The sequence below is a fragment of the Canis lupus genome, chromosome 5 (genome assembly GCF_011100685.1).
Source record: "Canis lupus familiaris isolate Mischka breed German Shepherd chromosome 5, alternate assembly UU_Cfam_GSD_1.0, whole genome shotgun sequence".
In the NCBI taxonomy this organism is placed as follows: Eukaryota; Metazoa; Chordata; class Mammalia; order Carnivora; family Canidae; genus Canis; species Canis lupus.
In genome coordinates this window covers 19,240,065-19,252,451 of record NC_049226.1, presented here as the reverse complement: position 1 = coordinate 19,252,451, position 12,387 = coordinate 19,240,065, and the positions used below count along the sequence as shown (strand labels likewise).

At 48.0% G+C, this 12,387-nt stretch overlaps 1 protein-coding gene and 1 long non-coding RNA gene across 5 annotated transcripts in view; one reads left to right on the top strand and one right to left on the bottom strand.

Moving 5' to 3' along the window:
* ZBTB16 (zinc finger and BTB domain containing 16) overlaps positions 1–12,387 on the top strand; it is a 188,002-nt gene that overhangs the window by 52,712 nt on the left and 122,903 nt on the right. The window lies entirely within an intron of this gene.
* On the bottom strand, positions 6,105–11,344 carry LOC119871812. The gene is made up of 3 exons (XR_005359268.1): positions 8,800–11,344; positions 7,352–7,547; positions 6,105–6,815 (listed from the first exon to the last, which is right to left on the bottom strand). It is a non-coding gene; the product is annotated as an uncharacterized LOC119871812 (long non-coding RNA).

Sequence of the window (12,387 nt, the reverse complement as noted above, 5' to 3'; positions counted from 1 at the left end):
TTCATACATTCTGTAGATGACCCTTCTGTGTTGCCCCTCATTCTATTTTGATCTCCTGTCCTCTGTTTCCTCTTCCTACATGCAGCTAGCTGGGATTGCCTTATTCCAAGCCAAATCTGTTGAGGTTCGCTGTCTAGTCATCCAGTTGGTCTTCTACCAAAACCTGGCATTCATTCTTGTGTTTACGTATTCATGTATTCATGTAGTCAATCATTCAACAAAAAGTTGATGTTGGCTAGATGAACCAAGTTTTAAGTAACATGAGGTGACCAAGCTCCTATCCTTTTTCTATTAGAAAGTTGATCTATTAGTAGTTGGAATAGATCACAGGGAGGAAATTGTTACTGAAAAAATAATTCTACTGGCTCTTATACCCTCCAGGTGGTGGTTCAGTAGAAATACTGCTATTTCTATTGCCATGACATATTTTTCAGGAAGTAAGTAGAAATACCATGATTCTTCTCTTAAGTATCTAGAATAACCTGGTAATCTAATTGGAGATGTCTGTAGAATGTGCCCCTCATACTTGGTACAGTGTCTGCCACAAAATGGGGGACCAGTTGATGTTTGTTGAAAGACAGAATAGTGGATAGAGACTTGAAGTAGGAAATCAGTGAGACAAATGTCCTTGGAAATCTGACTGGGGAGGGGCACACAGGAGGCTTCAGTGTATATGGGTGGTTTTTTATGTCACGCTGTAGACCTTTGAATGTCCGAAATATTTTAACAGTTTCTCAGTTCTCCCACCTGCTCGAACCATGTGCTCACTGCTGAACTGAGCCTTAGTGATATAGAGGAGCATAGAGTATATATAGATACTACAAAGTGTCTGCAAAAAAAAAAAAAAAAGAGAAAAGTTTGCTTCAGTTCTTGCTGGAGTTTCTTCCAAGAACAGAACTTACATTACTTTTTAGCACAAGGGATGGAATCTGGAGGGGAGGTTAAAGTGTTCCCTGGAACTTTTCAGTCATGAGCTGATTTTTGTAAAAGCCCTGCAGGTGAGTACAGGGGCCTAGAAATAAAGATCTCAGGAGCACAGATCCCTTCCTTTCCTTCTTTTGTTGGGGGTGGGGGCGGATGTAGGAAGAGGTTGGGTAAGGCTGGAATATAGCTGCAAACCTGTAGATTCCTTTTAGTTTTTCTACCCTCACCTGAGAAACTGAAGCTTTGCAATCCCGTCTCTGGGAAAGACGTTCTAGAGGAAGGACCCATTGGTTTTGTATGTGGATGTGACCAGAGCAGGGAAAGAGTGTGTGTCCTCTAGCACTGTTTAAAGTGTTTGGAGGTCTGTCTCCTCTCCAGAGGTCAAAGGTGAGACAGACCTTTGTTGGTGTTGTTTTCTTCTCTCTCTCTGTCTCTCTCTTTTTTTTTACTCCCTTGTTATCTCAACTTCCAAACATCAGCTTTGATGTCTATTGTTGGAACTTCAAGAGGACTCTTAGCACATCGGCAGGTGTTGGTTTTAGTGAGAAGGCGAGAGTCTGCATTCTTCTAGGGGGAGAGACATGGGTCCCACACATTTCTTCCCAGAGCAGGAGCTCATTCGAGGTAGGAGCAGGAGGGTGTGCAGCAGGACTTTCTCCCTGTCTGAAGGGATCTGTCTTCCTTCAGTGGCTGACGAGAGGCTGTCTAACGGCCTCGTATTAAGGTTTCATTAATCAAAGACACTTCCACTGCCCCTTTACAGAAACACAACTGCTTTGGCTGTCCTCTACTGACAACCCACTAATTTATCTTTCCCAGGGAGAGGGAGGGGAGGACGGAGAGGCAGGGTGTCTGCCTGCTGTGTGGAAGGGATCGCCACACCGGCTCCTCATATATACACGTGTGTTCGCGTGTTGACTTCCACGTTTTTGTTGGGAGTGGTGGGCTGCAGGCCGCATCTGCTCCCCACGCTGTCCTCTCATCAGGGGACCAGAACCACTAGAAATAGACACTAGAGATGGGTTTCCATGGTCCTTTTTTTTTTTTTTTTTTAATTTGCCTAGAAAATGTTCCTTCCAACTCCCAGCCCCAAGGTTTGCTAAAATTGGTGGCAGAAAGTGCTGGAAGAAAGAAGTAACGTGTTTAAGTGTGTTTAATGGACATTCTAGGTGAAGTAGGGGGTGATGGGGATGTGAGCATCTGGGAGCCACTGACCTGAAATGGTCTAGTCTTCTTTTTCAGCTTGATGGAACTTCACCTCGTTCTCAGGTTGGAATCTGACCTTCTGTAACCCTCTGCTCAGAAGATGGATATTTGGGCATTTGGAAACCTCTCAGGGCCTCCTAAGTAGGTGATTGAGCATTGTGTATGTGTGAGTGTTGTGTGTATGTGTTTTAAAGCTAGGTCTTTAGGTCCTGGAGAGGAGCTTTGAACTCACTTTATTCAATTCATCAAATATTTACTGAATACCTACTGGATGACTTTGGCTCTTCTGGAGATGTAATGGGGAAGCACAGTCCTTTTCTTAGCTCTTAGTTTAGGGTTCAAGCTAGTACTCAAATGGCTGTAATAAAAAGTAGAATAAAACCTGTTGCCTTCTACTTATTAGAAAGTGCACCAGAAACTTCAGGAGGGCCAGGAGTACGTCTGACTCCCTCAGTTAACAAGTATTTATTGAGTCCTACTATATACCAGACAATGGATGTACAGAAATCCAGAGATGTAGTCCTTGTCCCTGAGAATCTCCTAAGCTAGCAGGGAACAAATGTGCAGTACGTTATAGTATAATAAAAAAGTCGGAATCAAATGAAACACAAGGTGTAGAGGGAAAGGAGGCCTTGGGAGGGGCCGCACACAAAGTTGCTGAGAAGACATCTAGGCAGGGTTTTGAGAGATAAAAGAGGACTGTCACCGGTGAGACCAGGGAAAGGCATTCCAGGTGGAAGAGAGCAACATATACGAAGGCCCAGGGAGGACGGGGCAGAGGACCGGCAACCATTTGATTTAACTGGAGCTCGAGGTGTGTAAAGAAGTGGGTAGAGGTGTCGGTTGGAGGTGACGTTGAGCCCGTTATGAAGGTCTTGCTTGCTCAGCAAAAGGACCTATGTTCCATTTTGTAAGATGCTGAAAGATTTTTATCAGGGGAGCAAAATAACAGGAAGTGTGTTTTAGAAAGAGAGTTCTCAGGAGTGCCTGGCTGGCTCCGTCGAAGGAGCCTGTGACTCTTGATCTCCAGGTTATGAGTTCGAATTCCATGTTGGGTGTAGAGATGACTTAAATAAATAAAACTTTTAAAAAAAGATTTTATTTTATTTTTTTTTATTCATGAGAGACACACAGAAAGAGGCAGAGACATAGGCAGAGGGAGAAGCAGGCTTCCCACAAGGAGCCCAATGTGGGATTTGATCCCAGGACCCCAGGGATCATACCCTGAGCCAAAGGCAGATGCTCAACCACTGAGCCACCCAGGTGTCCCTTAAATAAATAAAACTTAAAAAGAGCATTCTGAGTGTGGCACTGAGGGTGGATAGGTGGGAGTTAGCCTGGAGTCAGAAGCCTTTTGGGGGTGGACTGAGAATGAATGTAGGCTGAATTATGGCAGTGGTGGGGTGGAGCATGAAGGGCACATGGTAGGGGTGTGGTGGATGGGTCCCGTGGATTAGGCAGGAGGGTTATGAGGAGAGAGTTGAGAGAGTCCTGAGCTTTTGCTTGGATAGATGGTCGATGGGGGCGGGGGGAATATAGAAGAAGTTCTGGGTGGAGAAATAGTTATTTATATTTTGGACATGCTGTTTGAGATCTTGGAAAAACTCTGAAGACGTAGTCTGTATAATTGTAGTGGGTCTTGAAGGAAAGATATTTCGATAAGCAGAAGTCTGTATACTAATTCAGTTGTGTTCATTGGTGTTTGATGATCTTTTAGAATGTATAAGAATCAAAAGTGTCTTAATTCCATGGCAGAAAACAGTATTTTTGGAGTCCCCTGAATAATGAGAAGTGTTTTCATCAAAGACCTTTATTCGTTTGTGTGCTGACATCTGGAGAGCAGAGATAGATATTTTCCTTGGGTCTGGGTTCCCGAGCCATGAGCTCTTCGCTCGCTCCTAATTAATCCTTTGTAGTTGGTGACTGATGAAATCATGGCTCTCTGAAATTTTCATCCTTGGTTGCATAGACACAACTGACTTTATCACAGGACCCCAGGTGTGTGTCTGAAATTAGTGTGTTGGATCTAATGCATATTGATTGCTTCATAAAATCTACAGGATCTGGGGGATACAGACTAGAGTTTGGGGGAGGATTTTTATTTTTATTTTTGTAGTCTTGACTAATTCTTGAACATATATCATGATATCTTAGAATTTGGAGAGCACCAGCCCTCCACCGTCCCCTTTGGGAACCCTGGAGTCACCTGCAGGATTTCCTCCGAAGAATCCCTCCAAAAGACCCACTAATTCTGTGTCCACTGCTCTTCTCAGTGGCACACAGGCCTGTCTCCCCATGAAGTTAGAACAAGATAACCTAATAGGGGCTGTGTTAGAGGTGTGGGACCACAGAAGGTTACGGTTGGACAGTGTGGTGGAGGACTCTGGTCTCACCTGGATGTGGAAAACTTTTGTCTGGGTCTCTGCAGTGATTAGGACTGTGGGTTTTTACCAACAACCGGAACAACAGCCCTCTTCTTGTGAATGCTTATGTTAGGTCAGTCCTGTGTTAGGCATTATTAAAAGCCAGATCTTATTTAATCCTCACAACAGGTTTGCGGTAAGTACTGTAAAATCAAAGTACAGATAATAAACTGAAGCTCAGGGTGGCCTAGCACCTTGCCTGGTGTCACACAGCAGAGGAGGTGGACGAGCCGGGACTCTTCACCAGCCTCTGACATGGCAGTGGTGCTGCTGGGGAGGAGAGCTCTTCCCCAGGCAGGCTGTTTGCTCTGGAGCGAGGGGTACCTCTCTTCAGAGGAGGGATCTCTCAGATCACAGTCTGCGGGTCTGGTCTGCAGACTTACGCTCTTCAAATCTCCAAATCTTCAGGACCCTTCTTTCCCTCTTATCTCCAAGATGGCGCCTCCTTTGACAGGGCTTTGCCAGGATGCTAGTTTCTACAGTTTGATGGCTGGAAACGAAACTTAGAGGGCCAATCAGGGATATGTAGTTGCATTCCTGGGTCCTCTGAAATCCTGTTTATCCCTGTTCAGAGAAACCTTAGATTGTACCGACTCTCAAGTATAAAATGTTTTTCAGATCCCTCTTCCCTGGTGAGGAAGCTTTTTCACTGATGTGCTAGGAAATGTTTCATAACAAATTCTCCAGGATAGAAAAAGGTACCTGATTTGTAGCATTTACTGATTTGCATGATAGATAACTCCCACCACGGTCAATTTCAGGCTGCCACTGGGAGGTCACTGAGGGTAGAGTTTGGAAGAGGTGCCCACTGTGGTTGTGAACTGTCTCAGAGTACCAGAGCTTCTGAATGGGAGCACTGAGGTCCTGGCAACCCTCCCCAGGTTTTAGAGTGAAGGTCTAACTCATGATTGGGCCTCCAGTGAGATGAGAAGGTTATTTCCTCCCCAAATCAAGACATGAAATCCATGGCTCTGTTCTTTGTCTCTGCTTTCCCCGAGTCTGGTTCTTGATTCTGGCTAGCACCGTGGGTCCTTAGTAAAAATACCACATACATTGCTGCCATGAGTTGAATACTTATGTATATTATCTTTTCTTTTCTTTTTAAAGATTTTATTTATTTGACAGAGAGAGAGAGAGATCGAGAGCACATGAGAGGGAGAGGGAGAAGCAGACTCCACACTGAGCAGAGAGCCCAACATGGGACTCCATCCTAGGACCCTGGGATCATGACCTGAACTGAAGGCAGATGCTTAATTGAGCCACCCAGGCACCCCTACTTATGTATATCATCTTGCTTAATAATTTCAGTAATCCCATGAATTAGGGCTGTTATTATCTTCATTTTACAGATGAGAAGAGAGACACAGAATGGGTAAGTGACTTGCTAAGGACTACGCAGCTTCTAGGTGGTGGAGCCCAGTGTCTGGGAGTGTCTGATCCCGGATACCAAACCTTCACCCATGATGTTACAGTGCCAGTTTTTTTTTTTTAATTTATTTATGATAGTCACACACAGAGAGAGAGAGAGGCAGAGACATAGGCAGAGGGAGAAGCAGGCTCCATGCACCGGGAGCCCGACGTGGGATTCGATCCCGGGTCTCCAGGATCGCGCCCTGGGCCAAAGGCAGGCGCTAAACCACTGCGCCACCCAGGGATCCCTACAGTGCCAGTTTTATAGAATTTCACAGATGTCTCCAAACTGTGACTCTACTCTCAAGGGAGGGTCCTCTAGTGTAACCTCAGCTTCTGTTGGCAACTCTTCACTTTTGACTGTCAAGATAGATTCTCTGAGATGTGAGGTATCATGTCCCTGTCTTAGGTCAGTTTGGTTACAAGCTACTGGCTGTTGGCTAAGACGCTTCCCGAGCCCCAGGCCCCCAGATTTCACTGAGTACGGAGATGGCTGCGTTCTTCATAGACTCTGGGTTTGCCTGTTCCAAAAATGGTGATTTCTATAGCAACCATTTATTCTAGCAGATGTGTGCCTGGTATGGTTGGCAGAGGGTGGGATCAGAAATGGAAACGGCCTTTTATTCTTCACTTGCTGAATGCATACCCTGTATGTGAGGCACATAACAGAGAAAAAACATGGTATCCTTAGAATCTGTGTAAAAGCTATGGCCCAGCAAAGAGGTAATTATTACTTAAGAGTGATTTTTGTCTGGAACTTGAGTTGGCTGTGTTCTGTTTCTGGTTCCTCAGGGAGCATTTTGTGGCATGTACCCATTGGTTCAGTTCAATGGACAGTTGTCACCTTGGTTTCTGTAGAATGCAAACATTTACCATTAGAGTGGGGTAAATAAACATGGAGGGCATGGCACTGTCTCGGCTTTTAAGGGCCTCAAAGTCCGTGTTCCTATATACTACTTAGGGCTTTTTTGGTTGTGTTAAAAAAAAAACCCAAACAAAAAAACCAGAAAGCCCCCCCCACCCCGCCCCAATTTGTGCTAGCTTAAGCCCAATAAGAGGATTTGTTATTGTGATCTAGCAGTGTTTCCTGGAGCCCAAGGGTAGGGATAGAGCCCCACCTTTGAAGGCAGGTGAACGGAACCAAGAGCTAGTTGTCAGAAACTCAGGCAGTATTCTCTTTCTTTGTCTCATCCTCACTTTGGGCCGTGCATCCAGTTTCATTTTTATCTCTCTGCAAACAAGTGATCTTTAGATGCTGGTCTGGGACTCCCTGGTTTACGTGTGATAAGACCTAATAGAATTTTCCATGCCCATATCCCCAATTCTAGAAGAGAGGGAATCTGGCTGATATAGTTTGGATGGGTGTCTGCCCTAGGTCAGTCACTCACCGAAGGCTTTGTGATGAGGGCTTTTGTCTTCGTTTGCTTGGGCTGCCATAGCAAAAACCACAGGCTGGGTGGCTTCAATGATACGATTTGTTTTCTCACAGCCTGGGGGTTGGAAAGGCCAAGATCAAGTTCCAGCATGGTCAGAATCTGGTGAGCTCTCTTCCTGGCTTGCAGATGTCTCCCTTCTCACTGTGTCCTCATGTGGTAGAGAGTGGGGAGAAGATAGCAAATAAGAGCGAGCAACCTCTCTGGTGTCTCTCTTATAAGGACACTAATCCTTTCCAATAGGGCCCCACCCTTGTGATCTCATTTAACCTTAATGATCTCTGTATGGGGTCCTTTCTCTAAATATAATCACATTGGCCATCAGGGTTTCAAGAATTTTTTTTTTTTAGATTTTATTTATTTATTTATTCATGAGAGACACAGAGAGAGACAGAAACATTGGCAGAGGGAGAAGCAGGCTGTCATCAAGGAGCCTGATGTGGGACTCGATCCCAGGACCTGAGCCAAAAGCAGATGCTCAACCATGGGGCCCCCCAAGTATCCCTCAATGTATGTATTTTGGGGTTACATGGTACGGTCACACACAATAGCAGTTATGTAGTACGACATGGCTGCTGGGATCTACCATTGGGCCTGTGGATTGGAAGGGGCCTTATTGGGGCCCCCAGAAGGAGATCCCGGTAGATGGGAAGGCTAAACACAATGCCAAGACAGTGCTGATGCCAGGTTAGAATCTGAACCTCATTGTTGATGTCCTGCATTTAGGATGAATGGCTTCATACATGTATAAATATATATACACATATGTATGTGTAAGTCTAGAGAGGACTTTCTGGAGAAGGAATGAAGGAATGTGTGAGGATGGCCTTGGGTCCTGTTGGCTATTAACACACTAATGAGCTGCTCTCCACATTGGAGCACACATGGATTTGAAATTAAGCATGAATTCCCATTTCTCATGCTTAATGGTTGCTCTGTCCCGAGGAATCATCAGGAGCAAGTGGATTTACAGTTTGTTGGTCTCTTAGTTCCTCCGTCCAGAGAAGTTAAGGCTCTTATTGACAGTGGCCTTAAAATAGGATTTTTAATAGAATAAAAAGGGGTGGTGTAAGGCCAGGCATTGCTGTCACCTATGGCTAAATGACCATATGGGCACCAGGCCGGTGCGCGGAGTCTTTGGCGGTGTGTGTTCCGAGCCAGTGGGATATGTTCTACTACAGAGACCAGATGATGAATATATTTTTAAACTTGGAACCCATGAACCACTTATTATTTTTGAATTAGGAATCAAAACATATGAATAATCTCAACAGGGTTTCAGCAGATGGATTTTGCTTTTAAGGTCACTTTGCTTTGGGGAGATGGTTGGGGGATAATGGGGAGCAAAGTCCAGCTTGGTTCTGTGACTCCCAGGACATCTATGTCATGTTTGCTCAATTTACCAGCCACCGTGGGTGTTATGCGAGACACATCGCCGCAGGGTCAGGGTAACTCATGGAAGCAAACAGCCTTCTTTATTTTTTAATACATCAGTGTCACCAGTGCTTACAGCAGAGGCCGTGAGAAGACGACGGGCTCCGGTGGCCATGTCTTCCTGGCTGTGGTGACAGAAAAGGCAGCGCTGGTGGCAGACTTCTCAGGTTTGCCCCCAAATGTCTCTCCCAGCCTCTCCTGCTGCCCCTCGGAATCTCTCCCATAGTTTCGGCCCCCGACCTCCTACCAAACAAGGTCCGGAACTGAGGTGTTCTGGAATTCCACCCTTGCTAAGCTCTGGGATTAGGGCTGGGCATTTAGAGAGGGGACTGTGGGACAGGAACAAATACCCAAACATTAACCCCTTGGGCCCATAGCCCTGAGAGGCCTCAGCACTGCGGCCACTGGCAGATCGGCGTCTCTTGGCCACATCCCGGAAACCCGAGCTCCTCGCACCAGAAGGACACAGTTAAGCCAAGCCAGGCTGATGAAAATGTCCGTCCTTGGTGGCTCTGCCCACGCACCTGTTCCAGCCTCTCACTCCGCATGGTCAGTCGGACACAGGTATTGGAGGATCATCAAGTGCAGAGTGCGGTTCAAGGCCATGGAGGAAGAGGGCTCAAGAGCAAGACAGAGTCAGCCTGCTGCCCTCTGGGAGCTTGCATGTGACCAGGGCATGGCCATCCACGTGCTCGCCCAGCCCTAAGGGAGGGGACGAGCAGGTGCGGGCAGGAGAGCATTAACTATTACTCTCTTTTCTGTGCCTCCTGCAGATCCTCATCTACCTATTGTCCTTTACATTCTTGTTGTAGTTAAAAAACAAAACACAACACAATAGCAACACATACACTCATCTTTAAAAATGCAGCCATACAAAGATAGTTAAAATTTCTCATCCTCCCCATTTCAGCCCCCCCTAAGGAAATTACTGTGGATTTCATTTTCATGAAATGATTTGAAACTTATAGAAAAGTTTCAAGAATAATATAGAGAACTCTCCTATCGGGGCGCCTGGGTGGCTCGGTCGTATGAGTGTCGGACTCTTGGGTTTGGCTCTGGTTGTGATCTTGGGATCATGGGATCGAGCCACACTCAGTGCGGAGTCTGCTTCTCCTCCCTCCTCCTCTGTTTCCCCCCCTTGCTCTCTCCCCCAAATAAGTAAAGTCTTTAAAAAAAAAAAAAGAACTCTCCTATCACCTTTACCAATTTGGGGTTTACCAATTTTTAACATTTTGCTCCCTGGCTTTCTTTCCTGATGTATAACCACAGGGTGGCCTGCTGTGGTGGGAGGTAGGCGGCATGAGCCTTTTCCACTTCAGATGTGCGGATCCACGGCCCAGAGCTGTTGAGCAACGTGCCCAAGGTCGCATAACTATCAGAAGGCACAGCCAGCGTTCCCACACGATTCCCCCATGATGTCACTCTTATTTTCATTTTTGTTTTCCTCCCAGAGCTTTTTTTTTTTTTTTTTTCCAGTCAAGACTGCAGAAGGCTCATCCAGTTCCTTCACAAGGGGGACATGGTGACAGAGAAGTAGATGGTGGATGTTCTCTTCCTGTGGTCCTCTCAGACCAGTGACCTTTGCTCCCCCACTTCGGTTTTCCCTGGGCAACAGGCAGACTCGCAGTTGGGGGGTGTCTAGGGCGCACCTTGTTGTAGGAGTGGCCCCTTTACCTTCCTTTGGACCCTTTTTTGCTTTGGGCAGCAAGATGAGGTCTTGTAGGGTCCAACCCAACCCCCATTGAGGGAATTCAGTCCACAGATGTACCTGTTTTTCCTGGAAGAGGCCACAGAGAGAACAGACCCCCCAAAGCGGCCCCTATCGGTGAGAGGCAAAGTTAGCCCTGCTTTGGGGCAGATCTGTGTCTGCGTGCTGCCGCCGTGTCCACCTCCGTAACAGGAGCGGGCGGGCCGGGCCGCTGTGCCCTCCGGCAGGCCCACGGCCTCGCGGCCCGGCTGCGTGGGTAGTCCGGGCGGAAGGGCTGAAACCCGCCGCGCTCAGAGGCTCTGCCGTTTGAAGGATCTTCCTGGCTCCGAACCCTTTGCTTCTGTGCTCCGTCCCTGGAATCCGTCCCTTCTGCCCAGGCACGGATAATGCCTTCATCTCCCGCCAGCTCTGCCCCATCTGCTCTTAAAGCGAGGTGAATCTGCTGCTTGTGCTGAGCCATCTAGATGGAGCCACAAAGCAGGCGCCTCGTGATCGCCTTCTCCCCGTTTCCTTATCCAGGCAGAGTTTTCCTGGCAGCCGCTCCTTCTGGCCGTGTGTCTCCCTTCGGGAGCATGGCAGGTTACTGGGGTGGCGGTGGCCCTCAGGGTGATGTCGCTGTGGACTGGCCTGCCCCACTGAGTCCTGGTGGGGGGGTGCCCAGGAAATCTGGCGGGGCAGGGGCCGGGTGCTGTGGTCTAGGATGCAGAAGTTAGCGCAGCTCCTCACCCCTGATGAGGGGGAGCTGAGTGCTGCTGTTGGGAGGGACCCCGGCCTTGTCTTCATCGAGGTGGGTTGGTTAGGGACTTGAGCTGCAGTGACCACAGGGCCAGGAGAGCTGGGGCCATAACCAGACATACTGCCTCTTGAGGTTCTGAGCACGGTTTCCCCGGACAGGTGCGAATTCTTGTGTGTTCCCGACTGAAGCCAGGGGCCCAGGTCCATGGGCTTGGGAAGGGCCACCCTGACCTCTCCACCTGCCAGTCCACACAGACTCCATTCCACTGCATCACTCTTCCTCTGGGACTAGCTGTGGCGTACCCTGACCGTTCCTGTAGAGTAGCCTGGGTCCCTCTGCAGATCGGAAGCATCCTGAAGGCCAGAACCTGTCCTTTTTCCAGTTGAGCAGAGACAGGGAGTGCTGCCCCTGGCCCCTACTTTGAGCCCTGGCTCTCTGGTGCCTGGACCAGGGCTGCACTACCTCTGCCCACCCTTTCCCCTCCTGGTGCCTCTCCTTCCAGGGGAATCCAGGTTGCACCCTTGACTCCCATAGCCTGGTGGCAGCAGTGACTCCTGAGGGACAGTGTGTATCTGAGGATGGAGGCGGGAGGGGAGACGTATGTGCATTTTAAAAGCCCCTTCATGTGTGAAGTCCCTTCCTGGCATGTCCTCCCCTGAGAATCCCTACCCTGGATAGTTCTCTTCCACAGCAGCCCAGAGATCACAGGGTTCTCTGAGTGGCCTGCTGACCACCTGCATGGGAATCCCACAGGCTACGCATTAAAATCCCTTGGCCCACAGGGATGGATGAATTCAGAACCTGGAGTAGGAACAGAAATTTGTATAAATGAGCTCCTAGGTCATTCTGGTGTGCACTAAAATTAGAGAAGCACTGTAACGGTCCGAACCCTCACTGCCAACCCCACCATAAGCACGTGTGTGCGCGCGCACATACCCGCACCCACACATGCACACACCCTGTGTAATGGTTGCTCCTGCTGCTGAGAATGCACTCATTCCAGGTGTGGGTCAGGGGGAGATGGAGATGGTCGGATGGGCTGTGCATCATTACTTGGGTCGGCGGCAGTTAGAAGAGGGAAGGAGAACAAGGGAGAATCTCAGAATGGGGTTC